The following is a 16,392-nucleotide window of genomic DNA, read 5'->3' on the forward strand; positions in this document are numbered from 1 at the left end:
TATGCTCAAATGGTTCCCAACACCCGCAGAAGGTTCGAGCTGCTGAATGTGTGCAGTGACAGATACTATTGCCTCTCCTTATCTTGCCCACACATTCAAATGTACCTGTCCCCAAATCTATTTGGCACTACCTTCAATGGCTTGTGTGGCCGATCCTCTTGTAGACATGCAGACCCACCATATGTCTTAAACTGTGTGGAGGGCTCTGTGTAGGCACCAGAGCTAAGTTTCACTAAGAGGGAAATAATAAGAGCACTCTACTAAAGCCTTGTCTTCAGTTGTAAAAAATAATAATAATTTAAAAAATTTTTGTTTTTACCGGGGGATAACTAATGCATGGGAGCTATCCTGAGGTGGAAACACAGTGAAGACAAGATACTTTAGTTTTACTGCAAGGTAAACTAAGCGTGGTCAGCATTATACCGCCGTCTGAGGTTGACCTCACCTAGTTTCAGCATCAAAGTCTTCCTTGAGCCACAGATGACTCCACAGGCTGACATGGTTTAAGGTTTCCATAGCCAGCAGTACACTAGGGAGCAGAGGTGGGCAAATTACAGCCTGCGGGCCACATCCACCCTGCGGGACTGTCCTGCTTGTCCCCTGAGCTCCTAGCCCGGGAGGCTAGCCCCCTGCCTGGGAGGCTAGCCCCCGGCCCCTCCCCCGCTGCTCCTCCTTCCCCTCAGCCTCAGAGTGCTGCACCGCCAGCTGCTCCTGCCGGGCAGCACCATAGCTGGCTCCGGTATGGTAAGGGGGTGGGAAGCGGGAGGTCCCGGGGGACAGTCAGGGGACAGGGAGCGGTTGGATGGGGCGGAGGTTTCGGGGGGCAGTCAGGGGATGGGGAGCAGCAGGAGTTGGATAGGGGGTGGGGTGCCAGGGGGCGGTTGGGGCGGTGGTGTGGATAGGGGTTGTGGCAGTCAGGGGACAGGGAGTGGGTGGGGGGGGTTGGATGGGGATGGGGGGTCCTGGGAGGGGGCAGTCGGGGTCAAGGAGCAGGGGGGGTTGGATGAGTTGGGGGCTCTAAGGGGGGTGGGAAGTGGGAGGGGGTGGATGGGGGCGGGGGCCAGGCTGTCTGGGGAGGCACAGCCTTCCTTACCTGGCCCTCCATACAGTTGCGCAACCCCGATGTAGCCCTTGCGCCAAAAAGTTTGCCCACCCTTACTACGGAGTAATGTGGCTATGGAATTTAACCACCACTGAAAAAAGAAAAGGAGTACTTGTGGCACCTTAGAGACTAACAACACTCAAATAACTTTGTTAGTCTCTGAGGTGCCACAAGTACTCCTTTTCTTTTTGCGGATACAGACTAACACGGCTGCTACTCTGAAACCAACCACCATTGAGTTTCCTAACTATATGGGTCCGGGAACCCATTTTGCAGCTGGGTGAACTTAAGTCAGCCTTCCAACCTGAGATCCAGCCACACTCAAATTCACAATCTCCAGGATTATGGTAGAGCACCTTAACTACTCAGCCACCACATTTCATCTCATCTTGTTTACCTCAGGATAAAACTCAAATGCTTTGTCTTCAATGTCCTTGCACCTTGGGATAGCTCACATGCATTAGTCACTCCCAGGTAAAAAAAACCAATCCTTTTCTAGCAGTAAAGAGAAGGCCTGAAACTAAAAGTGAAAGGATCAGAAAAAGTCACATCAGTAACCTTCTATTAGAAATAGCCAGACCACTAGATAAAAATAATTCCAAGATATGCCCTTTTACATGACTGGAGATAAAACACACTGATATGGACAAGCCTCACTCCTTTATTTCTGACCAGAAAAAAGTAAAATGCCAAGAGACTCAAAATATATACTGTCCAAATCTATTGAATTCTCTGGACACAAAGAGAGGTATAACAGCTTTTAAAACCCATGCTTTTCAAACAATGGGCTTTCATTTTAGCAACACAAGTATCTGTTCAAGCCACAAAATGCACTTTGTTGAACAACAGGATTATTATCTTTTGCCAGGATTGGGCGGTCGTTCACACAGAACACAGAAAACATTTCTATTTTAGCCTCACCACGTAAGGCTCCAAATACCAACTAACATCCAAGACCAAATGGAAACCTACTAAACCACTCCTCAACTGGTCACGGGGTAGCTGCTGAGAAATGAGAATTACAGTCTCCCAGGCTTGAATGCCTTACTTGCACAGCACATCCAGCATCTTCTGGCCAGGAGACTGAGTGATTGATTGGTAGGAGAATAATTGCCCCCAAAGCTGAGGAGATGGGACTGGGAAGAACACAGACAATCACACGGTTGCAAGCCTACACAGGGGCCCAATAGAGCACCGCAAATCCGCGTATATCTGCAGACCATTTTTGTAGATGGTGGATTGGATGCAGATAAAAATTTTGTATCCGCAAAGGGCTCTACCAATAGTATAAGTACTCTCCTTCGTGCCTCACACTGAAAGCCAGCCCTCTCCACCTTCAAAATACAATTTCTCTTCTCTGTCTCCCATTGGCTCCCCACCCCTCATCTTCCTTTCCCGGCCCAGAGACCTTCCCGGAGTCTGTTATCCCACCAAATCCTGTGTCTCCTCTCTCAATTTCCTCAACCCCACCCTACCCTGCCTCCTCCCAAGCTCCAATCCAGTCCCTTCCTCATACCTGAAGTTCTTCCATGGGGGATGGGAAGGGAAAGGGGGAGAAAAGGAAGCTGCTGTTCTTGGGCAGAGGTTGATCTCAGTCTCCAGCTCAGCCCGTCTGCCTGGCTGAACTTCCCCCTCACTGCACTCACAGCCAGAAAGGGCAGTCAGAGAGAAAGAAGAAAAGGAGGACTTGTGGCACCTTAGAGACTAACAAATTTATTTGAGCATAAGCTTTCGTGAGCTACAGTGGCTCCAGAGCAGCAACCTCCCCACCTAGCAGGGAAACAAAGAGGCTTCTAGTGTCGAGAGGCTGAAACTGCAGCTGCTTTTCCCTTCCCTCCTTATCTGCTCATCAGCCTGGAGAAAGCACTCAGCTGCACTATACATCCTTGCTCCCTCCCTGTCTTCCAAGTGGGGGCTAAAAGCTCAGGAGGGAAGAACAGAGTGTTGCCTCACTGCTCCATTTTTGGGAGGAAGACTTCCCTATAATTACACCCAGGCTGACCCATACCTCTCAACATGCCAAGGCCAGAATACGAGATACAAGGTCTGACACAGAACCAAGATGAGGGACATTTGTGGAGCACAATGCTATTGTTATGGAAGGATGTGGCTGCAGAGACCAGAGGTCATTCTCCATCTTGGAAGTCAGGGCTCTGGGCTTTGTATTGTAATCAGTTGAACTAGAGTCAGAGACTATTATTGAGGGGACACCAGGAGAACAGAGAACTCTGGGGAGTTAGGCTGGAAGCAGCTCATCTACATGAGCAGAGCAGAGCACAGAGTTTAATAAAGTTCCAATTTTTCAATGTAACCTGCATTTAATATCTCACTTTGAGAATGAAACAGGCTGCGGACTGCAGGCAGCACCAAGCTCTGGTGTTAAGAGTTATGTAATGTTTGAATAAAAATAATGTAAATGTTAAATACAAGCTCACTGTGCCATCACCAAAATATCATTCATGCAGCAAACTTCAAATGCTGAGGAATCATGCCTTTACTGTAAACAGCTACCTATAACCTTAGCTTTCTTATTCTTCATTTCCAATACATCAGTAAAAGTGAGGGGCCATGAAATTTGGATGGTATGCGGGATAAAATGAATATTGTCCTTTAAAATTAAGGACAGTTGACAGGTTTGATTGAGATGAGAGTACAGATTTCACAAAGGGCAATGAAAAGAATTACTATTAGCTTAGTCCAATGAAATGCTAAGTAATACGTTCCTGCTTTGGTAAAGCACGTAAGCATATGCTTAACTGTAAGTAATCTCATCCATATGCAGCAAAGAAGATACGTACAAGTTGCTGATTATGAGGATTACTCACATGCTTAAAGTTAAGCATGAGCTTCACGGCATTGCTGAATCAAGACCTAAAATTTTTGCCTTTTAGAGTGTTGCCTTCTTGTCAGACATTTAAGTGGTCCTTCACTATGGAGAAAACAGGGAGACTCTTCAGAGATTGCTACTGAAGACAAGTAAAATCAAAAACTGCTTTGAAAAAGTTCCAGGTTTCCGACCATGTGAATTTTGTACAAAATATAAAGGAAATAAATAAATAAAACACACCTGCAGGTTTTGCAAAACTTCAGTTTGCAAAAAGAAAAACATGTTTTGCTCTTGAAATGAGTCTTCCCTTTAATTAATGCATCTATTCACTCCTCTCCAGAAGAGCCATGTAAGGCTTATGCACTCAGCCCACAAAATAGGGCACAAAAAGGACTTCAGTGGTATATAGGGTGACCAGATGTCCCAATTTTATAGGGACAGTCCTGATTTTTGGGTCTTTTTCTTATATAGGCACCTATTATTCCCCACCTCCTGTCCCGATTTTTCACGCTTGCTGTCTGGTCACCGTAGTGATATATGAGACTTGTATGGATCCTCTTCACAGTGGTAAATTACATCCCCAAAGTATAATGCCATGTATTATTGGTACTGATTTATAAAATAGCTGTGGCCTAATTTTACTAGACCTTGGCCTGTTTGCATTTTCCAATATGTATCATGTCTTGAAAAACACTGCCTGGATGTCCCAATCAAGCCCGTAAATGTACATCCTTCAGCAACACACTCAGCCTTTCCAAGAGAAAAGTACACTATGAAGAGAAACCAATGCGGTAGCTAGATTAAGGTTCAATCCACCAAGCATTCAATTATAAAGTAAATATATACTATGCATATGCTTTGAATATTGAAGCAGTAAATGCTACCTAACCTAAGCTCCTTCTGTGCTTTTATATTAGCATATTGTTGTTTGGTTTTGTATATTCTGCTATTTCAAGCTCTTTTTCTAAGAATGTTATAAAAAGTGCAAAAGACTAGCTCGTACATAAAATCTTTTAATGAAGAAATACCTTTAAACTTCCCTGAATGTGGTTTCAGGAAATACTTTTAAAAAAATCCTTTCAGAGAAGATATTCTAAAATGACTATTTAAAACTGGGGAAACATCAATGGATTAAAAAACTAGCTTACAGACTCCATAATTTCCAATGTGCAGCACAGACCATTATAAAATACAGGCCTGCAAGCATTGCCATGCAGACAAAACCCAACACAGTAATATGGAACTCCATGGGCCCAATCCTCCGGTCTTTTACTTCAGCAAAATTGAATTGAAAAGCTTGAATAAAGGAGGACTATGGGATTGGGCCCATATTGAGATGTATTTGACCTTGTTTGGAGAACAGTTTTGCTGTCACTCTAATTATCACAATTATGCTTTGTAAAAGACACATATGCATTCAGGACGGGTTTAACCAGAACTGAATATTAATAGATTCTGACAGGAAGGGGAGGTAAATAGCAAAGAGGCTAACTAGCACCAAAAATGTATTTCTTCATGAGATGAAAAAGTATGTTTGGCTAGCTGTACTTTCTTCACTGGAAGGAAGAGGCTTTGTTTTTTGTCCACCCACCTCCCAACCCCTTCTCTGTAAACTTCTAACTGGAACATTCCATTATATGTTAATATTTAATGTATCTGTGATAATAATGAACACTTTGTTTCTATAGATCTTTTGCATTATTTGAAAATTCGGCTTTGTGATATCTGTATTGTTTTAAGTCGTTCTTTGTGTTCCTTTTTTTGTTCACTTAAAGCATGGTTCTTATCTTTACCCAGGAGGAACGGTGTATGTGTGAATTGCGGGGTAATTAAGGCTAAACCACCTACTCCTGCACTGAGAAAAGAAAGTACTCTATTGATTAGACACTTCAGTGTATCAGTAGTATTCAGTCTATGGATTGTCAGTGGTCTGCAGAATGAAATATTTTGAGAACAAAGCAGTAGAGTATTGACCGTTGGGAAGGGAGGTAGTCCAGAGAGTATCTCCTATGAAGGGTTCTTTACAACAAAAAAAGTTGGAGAATCAACCGATTAGACAGATAATTTGACCTCAATATTGAATTTGATCATAAAGCAAACAGGGAGCCAGTGGAGTCTGCACAGCAGCAATGTGCTATATTCATGTTGGTCTTTGTCAGTTTTGTGGTGCACTGTTGCATTCTGAACAAGTTACAGCTTTCATGTGGCAATCTGAAACAACGGGGAGTCCACCTCAGTGAGGCTTTGCAACACTTTGATGATCTATAGTTGGATGCCCTCAGTCAAAATCTTGGCCCTAATTTTTAAGGCCTTTAATCAATTCTCCATGGTATCTGTGCTCCACAGCAGAGATGTAGGTGGAAAAATCAAGAATTTATTTTAAATAAAAATACCTTACATTTTCTGAAATGCAGAGAAAGTAGATAGAAAAATATATCTACAGGCTTTCTCCAGAGCTGTGGCTTGGCATGTAGAGACAAAGATAATAGGTGCCTTCAACAGACAAATGCAGCTGGATTTCATTTGAAAATATGACCGTGTACAGGACTGTGCTGTTGACGCTTGTGGACTTGATTTGGCTCGCATTTACATCAGTGTTGTTCTCTCTTACACTAACATAAATCATGAGTAACGCCACTGAAATCAATGGAGTAACAGCAGTGTGAACTACTGTAAATGAGGAGAATTAGGCCACTGTCTTTCCATTCTCTTAATGCAGCAAAATAGGCAATTCTTTTAATGTTAGCTTCCCTGCCTGTTTCAACACACCAGATTCTGCCATCAGTTTATATCCATGCAACCCCACTGGCATCAGCACACATGTACCTCCTCCCCCCAAAAAATTCATTCTAAATTGTATGAGTAGCTATTCATTCACTTCCCTCATTCTGTTCTTGAACTAACTTGTTAAATTAATCCGGTCTTCATTTATTTTATAGAGTCTTCGTGTTTTAAATGCTGAATTTGTGAACATCTGTTTCAATCACAGTTGCAAACCCATTCCTTTTATGAGCTGTACACATTTTGGATAGATTTACTGTTGACCTTTCTTGGGAAATTGAATGTTTTCATTGTTACTAACATTTCTATAATTGATACTGTTGTTACTGCCACCAGGGTACTTCTTTTTAAATGAAATACTGTGTCTTGGCTGATCTTCTTGCTTAAACATATTAAATGAGATAAATAATATTTAACTTTTCCAGGCTTTGAAACAAAAAGTGTGATTAAACCCTTCTGCAGTAAACAAATATAAATTGCCACTCAAATCAAATCCACTGCCAACAGTTTTAAATCTCTTATTTTCTTAAATGATGTTGTTTCCCCACTTTACTTGTCATTAAATAATACAAATCAGAGAATTATACCTTATAAGTAACTGCCACATGACTATTCAGAAATGCAATAATCAAACTAAGATGAATGAGCGAGCAGCTTTCCATCCTGCTCACAAAAAAAGTTGTTTTCCAGACACAGGAAAACAACCCAGAAGAATTTGACCTCCAGCCTGCAGAGAAATTATTTGAATCCCTCTTGGCATGTCAAGTATCTAGTAAAAAGTGAAGATTTTGTTTCTTGGCAGAGTCTGACAAAAGTGGCAGAATGTTCAAAATGCTTTCCAATTTAATGAGCGTGTTGGATGAAGTGCTCTCTCATCTTGAAGCAGTTTCAGGACTTGAGGGTACCTGGTGAAGATGCCACATACATGAAGTTGACAAGTTTCTCTCTAACTAGCCTGTCTTAGAGACAGATTTCCACGTGTATATACATATGTATATGTGGTGTTGGTAGTGCCTCCTATCATCAAGCTTTTCTGACACTTCCAATTGCAAAATTCCACTTTCAGTTGCTTAGAACTTTGCCAACACTTAATCATTTGGGCTGAAGTTTTACATGCCAGTAGTCTTCCTCAGGCTGTATTGTTTTGACAAATTTAGGAAAAAATGGTTCTGCCATTTCCAAGAATGAGAGCAGGGAAAAATACGTTGCTTTGCCAGGGGCTCCGCAAGGAGATCTGCCCCCTCAGTGGCCACCATGGACCCAGTCACTGAGAACAGTTTCCAGGTCTGGAGGAGGTCCTGGTAGAAGACCAGCAGCCTGGAGAAGTCTCACAGAAGACCTCTCAGATGGAGATAAAGGAGCTGCCAGTCATATCAGAGCTCTCAGAAGCGGTGCAGGAAGGCATGCACCAGAACTTTCCACGCTGGCCTACCTGCACCATAAAGGAGCCTCTGCAGGGCCTGGAGGCGGAAGACATGGACCTGAGTGCGCAAGCACTTCAGGCCCTGCCCTGCCTCCTCCAGGAGCAGGTGGAGGACCCCTACAGAGACCCAGTGCACTCCTGGCCAAAAGAACTCCATCGCCGTCAGGAGGTTGGCCAGGAAGCCCGGGGCTGGGACTAGGGTGTTGAGCCGGTACCAGAGCATGGACAGGACTAGTTGATTAAGCACCAGTGTCCTCCCTCAAAGGGAGAGGCACCAGAGTAGTCCTGTCCATTTCTGGAGCTGCTCTGTCACCCTGACCTCTAAACCGTGCCAGTTCTCCGGCGGAGACAGATGTGTGGCAGAAAGGTAAATGTCCAGATAGAGCAGTGGACCCGCACTCTACTGGATGGCCTGAAGCGCAGGTGGGAGGGAGCTTGCCTGCCACCCATCCTCGACCACCAGGCCAGAGCTCTTGACCCAGTTGACCTGGGTGGAGGAGGCTGCCAAGTAGACTGCCTGGCAAGCCTCCACCTGTGCCAAGTCACCTGAGTCCTGGACCACGAGGAGCACATAGTTGGCGTACGCCAACAGGGACAGCCACAGCTCCAGCTCTCGCAGCACCAACCCCGTCAACTTTCGATGGAGGAGACAGAGGAAGGGCTCGATCGCCAGAGCGTATAGGGAGGGAGCACCCCTGCCATACTCCCCGCCCGAAGCTGACTGGCTCGGTCAGGGTCCAGTTGAGCCTGACCAGGCACACTGCAGAGGCGTACAGCATGTGGAGAAAGCCCACAAACTGGGGTCTGAAGCCTAATGCTTACAGAGTGCCCAGGAGATACCCATGGTCCACGCTGTCGAACGCCTTCTCCTGATACAGGGACAGGAGGGCGAATAACAGACCATTCCTACACCCAAGCTCCAAGAGATCCTGGACCAGATACAGGTTCTCAAAGATGGTATGGCCCGGGACAGTGTAGGTCTGGTCTGGGTGGACCACGTCTGCCAGCATGGACCCCAGCTGCAGCGAGATGGCCTTCGCTATGACTTTGTAGTCTGTGCTGAGGAGCGAGGTCCCCCTTCTTCGGCAATAAGGCGAGCACGGCATGCCTGCATGAGAGAGTGAGGACCCCGCTCTCCAAAGATTCGGCCCAGACAGTGACTAGATCTGGGCTGAGGACGTTCCAGAATACGTAGTAGAACTCCACGGTCAGTCTGTCTATACCCGGAGATTTATTGGTGGGCATGCGGTGGAGGACTTCCAAGAACTCAGCCAGAGTGAGAAGCAGCTCTAGCAGGTCTCGGTCACCCATGCTGACCATCAGGAGTCTGTCCCAGAGCACTCTGCAAGCGTTAGGATTGGTCGGATCCGGGGAGAAAAGGCCTGCGTAGAAGGTCCTGGCCCTCCCACAAATCTCCACTGGATCCGTGACGGGGGTGCCGTCCTCTGCCAGAAGGCAGGTGATGTGCTTCTTTGTGCCCCTACTTTTCTCCAGGGATGCTCATGGCCCCCAATGGGCCCTGCAGCAAACCGTGACCTACCCCGTAGGTGAGCAAGGAGTCAGGAAGCCGCGGACCCGCTGGTAGGCTGGGGCAACCTGATTCCCAGTCCTTTTATCCTCCCCCATGAGGGCCCTCATGGCATGGAGGATTTGATGAAAATCCCCCCATCGCTGGAGAGCAAGCTGCATCTTGTTGCTGGAGCCACGGACGTCTTCCAGAAACTCTCGCAGCGTATGGGGGGCAAGGTCACTGGGAGGTAGCCCCTCTAAGTCTGGCTCTGGGGTCTGGGGGGTGGGAAGGGGGTCCCCAGTGATGCCGGCTCAGGCTCTATGGTCAGTGTGACAGCTATGGCATCAGGAGGTGGATGATCTTCAGTGGGGCCCCCACCCGGGAAGGAAGTCGGTTGCCCCGCACCAACGAGGGATGCCTCTGGTGACTCGGGTCCCAGCCGCGAGTCACTGGCCATCACCTCAGTAGGCTCGGTGGCCGTCAGTGGGGTGCCACCTGCAACCGGGCAGATGGAAGAATCCAGGGGACCCTTGGAGGTGGGAGTGGAAGCAGCAGTTAGGGGGAGGGAGCGTGGGAAAAGGGGGGCCAGGGTGAGGTCGCCCAGATCAAGGCCTGCTGGCAAAGGGTCGTCCTCCCTCTGGGTGACTGGGGTCAGACCCAGGGCCTCGATCTCCCCATAGATAGAAGGGAGATCACTTTCCACCACCCCAGGGTTCTCCCCACCAGCGTCCGAAGCGACGCTTGCCTCAGGGCTCTCAGGAGCTTCAGATGTTAAGGGGGCTGGAGGGGCTCCATCGGGGACCTCCATGGGAAGGGGCGCTTCTCTCCGGTGCTGCGACGTCTTCCCCAGCCAGTGGATGGAAGTCACTGGTGGATGGAATACACCAGTGGGCAAGGTGGAAGGCTTGGCATCAGTGCTCCCTTCCTGGTCTTCTGGGGGGCCTCTGCATCAGATGGAAGGAGTTCTAGAGCCACAACTTACACTAGAAAAAGCAATAACCATTGCTACTCAGATTGAGTCAGCTACAGCTGAAGCCAAAATAATGAGCATGGATACAGGAGGCACAGTCCAGGCTGTGACTCCTTTGCAGAAAAGTTCACTACCACTGCAGAAACACAATTGCAAGAGGAAAACTAATGAAAAACCACCGAATCAGCAAATTCAAAATACAGTAAAAGCATGTTTTCACTGTGGATCCCCACAACACCTTGCAAGCTACACAGAATGTCCAGCAAAAGTAGCTCAGTGCACTCATTGCAAAAATATTGGACGTTTTGCTAAAGTATGTTGCAGTAGCCAGTTCAATCAACAGGTGCATGCAGTACAATACCTGATATTACTGTGCTGAGCGTGGACAAAATCACTACTGCACATATTCCAGAACAGATAAAGTGCACTGTAAATGTTTCCGTCATACCCTCAGGCAAACCACATTCTATTCAGCTAATGTTGGACACTGGCTCAGCAGTATCTATACTACCTGATTCCATCTATCTACATCACTTTAAAGATGTGCCTCTTACTGAACCCAAACTTCACTTGGTGTGCTATTTGAAAAACCATATTCCAGTACATGGCTGCCTGCCAGTAATAGTTACTTTTGGTGATTGCTGTGTAACTGCAGAGTTCTACATTGTCCACAAAGGCACTCCTATCCTTGGCAGAGATTTATTGGCTGCTTTAAATCTCAGGGTAGTTAATGGACGAATTGATCTTCCTCAGCAAAGCACCCTTGTGGTACACACACCAGTTTCAGCTGGGACCCAACACCAGGTTGAGGAGAAACTCGACTGTGCTTATGGGTTTCTGCATAAAGTTAAAAATGAGGAATAATGTGATGCCTGTACGACAGAAGTTACGGCGCTTACCATTTTCAGTCAGGGAAGCTATTTCAGAGGAACTTAGAAAACTTGTTCAAAAGGACATTATTGAAGAGATAGACTCCTCGGAATGGGTTTCACCTATAGTAGTGATGCAGAAGAAAGGTGGAGGCATTCGCCTTTGTGTGGACTTAAGGGAGCCAAATAAAGCTATTGTGATTGACAGCCATCCTCTTCCTCACATAGAAGAAGTATTTGCAGAACTCTGTGGAGCAAAGATGTTTTCTACTCTTTATTTGCAGAGCACATACCACCAGGTTATGTTGCATGAAGATAGCAGAGACCTCACAGCATTTATTACACGAGGGACTATTTCATTTTAAACTGTTCCATACGGTCTCGCATCTGCCCCAAGTGCCTTCCAAAAAATGATGTCATTGATTCTGAAGATTCAACATGGACTTCAGTGCTATCTGGATGATATTATCGTGTTTGGAAATACTTCTGAGGACCATGACAATAACCTGCAGTCTGTACTAAATTGCATCAGCACAGCAGGCCTCCAGCTCAATAGGTCCAAATGCAAATTTAGGCAAACTGAACTCTCCTTTCTGAGGCATACAATTTCACAGGCTGGACTAAAACCTGAATCAGATCATATCCTGACAATTTCAAATGCTCCTCCTCCAACAGATTTGCAAACCTTACATTCCTTCTTGAGTCTTACCTCCTGGTATGCAAAATTCATTCCCAATTATGCTTCTGTCATCGAGCCGTTACGGGAATTACTACGGAGAAGTTCAACCTTAGTGTGGACAACAGGTGCACAAGCTAGTTTCTAAACGGTGAAAGACTTGATTGTACATAGTCCAGTACTTGCGCTATTCAGTCCTGCATTGCCCACAATTGTAACTACTGATGCTTCTGATTATGGACTTGGGGCTGTTCTCACACAACTGCATGAGGACAACACAGAGAGGACTGTTGCATTTGCTTCAAGGACACTAAGTAAGGCTGAGAGAAAATATTTTACAGTTGAAAAAGAAGCACTTGCTTGTGTCTGGGCTACTGAAAAATGGAGAAATTACCTGTGGGGCTGCACGTTCAAATTGCACACAGACCACAGCCCTTTGACAATGTTGCTCACCACAAAAGGACTGGAAGAGCAGGATACCGTATTGCTCGATGGTCTGCAAGACTACTCTCTTTCAATTATGAACTGGAATGTAAGCCTGGAAACCAAAATGTGGTCACTGATTGCCTTTCTTGCCTTCCTTTGCCTTCACCAGACGGTCCACCGGAGGATGAGGATGTAGGGGTTGCGCTTATTACAAGCACTCTCACTGCACTTACAAGAGAACAATTTCAAGCTGCTTGTTCAGCTTATCCAATTCAACAAAAACTATGGGAATTTCTGACAAAGAGATGGCCCAGTCACCCTAAAAACCTTGACCCAGTTTTGCTGCCTTATTTTAGAGTTTGGGATGAACTTTCTTTGTTTGATGGCTGTGTGCTACGAGGTACACACTGGCTCCTTGTGCCAGAAGAATTACAGTCAAAACTTATACACCTGGCACACGATACTTATCAAGGAATCGTCTGAACCAAACGACTATGGGATCTGTATTGGTGGCCAGGGATGGACTCTCATGAAGCGCTCATAAAATCCTGTGTCACTTGCCAAATGCATGATAAGACAGCAGTGACATGTATCCCTCCATTACAGCCTGTTCCTCTTCTTGAATCTGCATGGGGAAAAAGTGGCAATTGACATTGTAGGACCCTTTGATACTGCTCCAATTGACTGCTGTTATGCCATCATTTTAATAGACTATTTCAGTAAATGGCCGGAGGTAGCGTTTACATCACAAATCTCTTCTGCTACAGTAATTAAAGTTCCTCTCTTCAGCTTTTAGCAGGGAAGGTAACCCCAAAGAACTGGTTCCAGATAATGGTAGTCAATTTACTTCCCTGGAGTTTGAAACTTTTCTAGCACAAGGGAACATTTTACACAGAAGGTCATCCCTATATTACTCTCAAGCCAATGGGGAAATAGAACGGTTTAACAGAAGTTTGAAAGAGTTTGCAAATGGCTAAACTGGAAGGGTGATTATGGATACCCTTCACTACTGATTTCTTGCAAGCATACCGGGCTACACGACATGCCACAATGCAAAGATCACCTGCAGAGTTACTGCATGGGAAACAGATAAATACTAAACTGAACATTGCTGGATTGTTAAAGGCATGACTTGATGCCCCAAAAGAGGATGATGTGCGAAAAACAGTTGAACAGAACCAAGCAAAGTCTAAGGCTTTCGCAGACAAGCGGCGCGGTGCTAAGGAACCAAAGTTTGAGTGTGGTTCCTTCGTTAGAATATGAAAACCTGGAATTTTACGCAAAGGGGACCATAAATTCACAGCTCCTCTTAAAATCATAGAGAAGAAGGGACTTTACACCTATCGACTTTCTGATGAGCGGGTATGGAATGCTTCTTATGTTGCACCTGCCTATGCACCAAGAGGAGATTATGCCAACACCCAGTCTGCATTGGATGACTTCACCGTAGTACCAACATAACAAGATATTGCATTAGAACCGGGTCTTGAGAGACCCAGACGACCACCTGTCTGGACTCGAGACTGTTATGTAGCATCTACAATGTTTTCAGTGTAATATTTCTGCCAACAGTATAGTGTCTTGTTTCATATTGGTTCCTGTGGTTAGAACAATAATGTTTATTTTAATTGGGAGAGTTTATTAAGAGAGGCGGGAATGTGGTGTTTAGATGTTGATTGTAATTATTAGAATTGGGAGCACTGGCTGTTGGGAGTCTGAAAGGACAGGAAACAGGAAGGAGGGGGGAGGAGTTGAGAGGCTGGGAGAAAGCTACTGGGAGTGCAGCAGCAGCTTGGTAAAGAGGTTTCCACTTTGAAAATAAAGTCTGTTGAAGCTTGTTAGTACCTTGCCTGGTTGATACACACATCAGGAAAGCCACATGTGTTCACCTCAGAAGTTATTGTCTGCACTGGACCAAATAACTACCAACAACACCACCTCAGGCTTTTCTGTAGCAGCAGCAGTTTTCAAGGCAATCTGTCTATAAATATGCAGTTTAGAGCTCTTTGACAATTCAGCTATTATATAGAAAACTCTGTTCAAACTTGCTTATGGAAATTGTTACCACTCCCCAATAATACCATGGTATACATTTTCATTATGTTAAGTTCCTTTTTTACCTAGCGCTTTGGAAATAGTAGTTAATAACTTGGTAGAATGTTATATTGGCACCATGATAGAGACCCCAATACTGAAAAACATTTAAGCATGTGCTTATATCAGTCTCTCTTCTGTAAAGAGCTGAAGCACATGCTCGAAGTTAAGGGGAAATCCTCAGATAACTGTTTAGCTTGTGGTCCAAAGTATTTGCCATGACTTAAAAACTAACTTCTCTCTTTGGTGTGCCTGACCACCAATGTGTTAATCTTTTAGACACATTGTAAAATCCATCTATTTCAACAGGCACTGGAGAAGGGTTTGGGAATGAAAATGTGGTTTGAAGGATATTGAAAGGTGGCTGGAGATGAGGTTATAATGATGCTTAAAATATTAGTTGCCCAATAACACAAGTAAAGAATGGTTTATTAGTTTATATATAATTTATTAATTATTATACATGTCAAACTTTAAATTTTACTTTTGACTATTTCAGTATTGAAAAAACAATGAGATAAATGGATGGTTCATTTGCTATAACTTGAATTAAATAAACATATAAATCATCCAATCCATCCTTCTGTAAGTGCAGGATTTATTCCTCTGGTATAATTTCCAGTACTTTGTCCCATCTAGTTTTAAAAGTCCCAAAGGGAGTGATTGAAGCCCAACTGTTAGGGAAACTATTTCACAGTCTACTGTCCCAACTTCACTGTTGGGAAATACTTTTATATTGAACGTAGCTTTTCCCTTTTTGAATCTCATCCTCGTTTACTACTAGTTATGCCCCTAAATAATTCAGCCTTCTTCTCTGAGTTTACCAAGTATCTATATAGACTATTGCAATGTCCTGCCTTAGACACTGGTTAGTCAGATTACTATAAAAATTCGGTGGCGATTTTCAGATCAGTCCAGAGGATTTAGCCACATATCTTCCATTTACATCCCTCCTGAATCTATCCTTAAATCCCCAGCTCTACTTTGAAAATCTCAAACTTAACTCAAACTTCAGTCAACCCCCTTAGCCACCTATCATTTCTGGTGCCCTTCTCTGAACTCTCTCCAATTTATCAGTGTATTTTTGCTTATATGATGCTCAGCATTGAATGCAGTATTTCAGGAATGGTTACACCACGCTTGTCTACTACTTGCCTGTACTATGACATCAGGCCTTTGCTCAAGCATACCCAGATTGCACTGGTCTTTATTTTGCAGTCATATTGCATTTGAAAATTCATGTCTAAATTGCTCACATGTTTAGTTAAATAAATTGACAGTTAAAACTCTCCTCAAAAACTGTCAATGTTTTGCTTAAAAGTTGGGGACCAGCCCCTAAACTGGTGTTACCTGATGTAATCTTCATCTGAGCTATGCTGATTTATACCAGCTAAGGATCTGGTTCTTAAAGAGAAGATGAACCTTTCATTTTATAATTTGCTTTTATTAAGTTCTCAAAAGTGTATGAGAGAAAAAAAAAGCATAAAATATGCATATATGTTCAAAGGTAATGAGTGGTAATTTAATTACAAAAGAAGCATTTTTAGCAAAGATTCGTGGTGATACACATCAAGTTATATTTTTTGATCTCCTGAAAATGCTCTACAACACTTTATCTTTACTCCAAACTGTCTCACTGAGAAATCTGTTGTCACGGTAGCACAATGCCTATGTGAGACTATAAGGGTAATAAATAGCATCAATAAAAAGTCCT

The sequence above is a fragment of the Lepidochelys kempii genome, chromosome 5 (assembly GCF_965140265.1).
Source record: "Lepidochelys kempii isolate rLepKem1 chromosome 5, rLepKem1.hap2, whole genome shotgun sequence".
Classification (NCBI taxonomy): Eukaryota; Metazoa; Chordata; order Testudines; family Cheloniidae; genus Lepidochelys; species Lepidochelys kempii.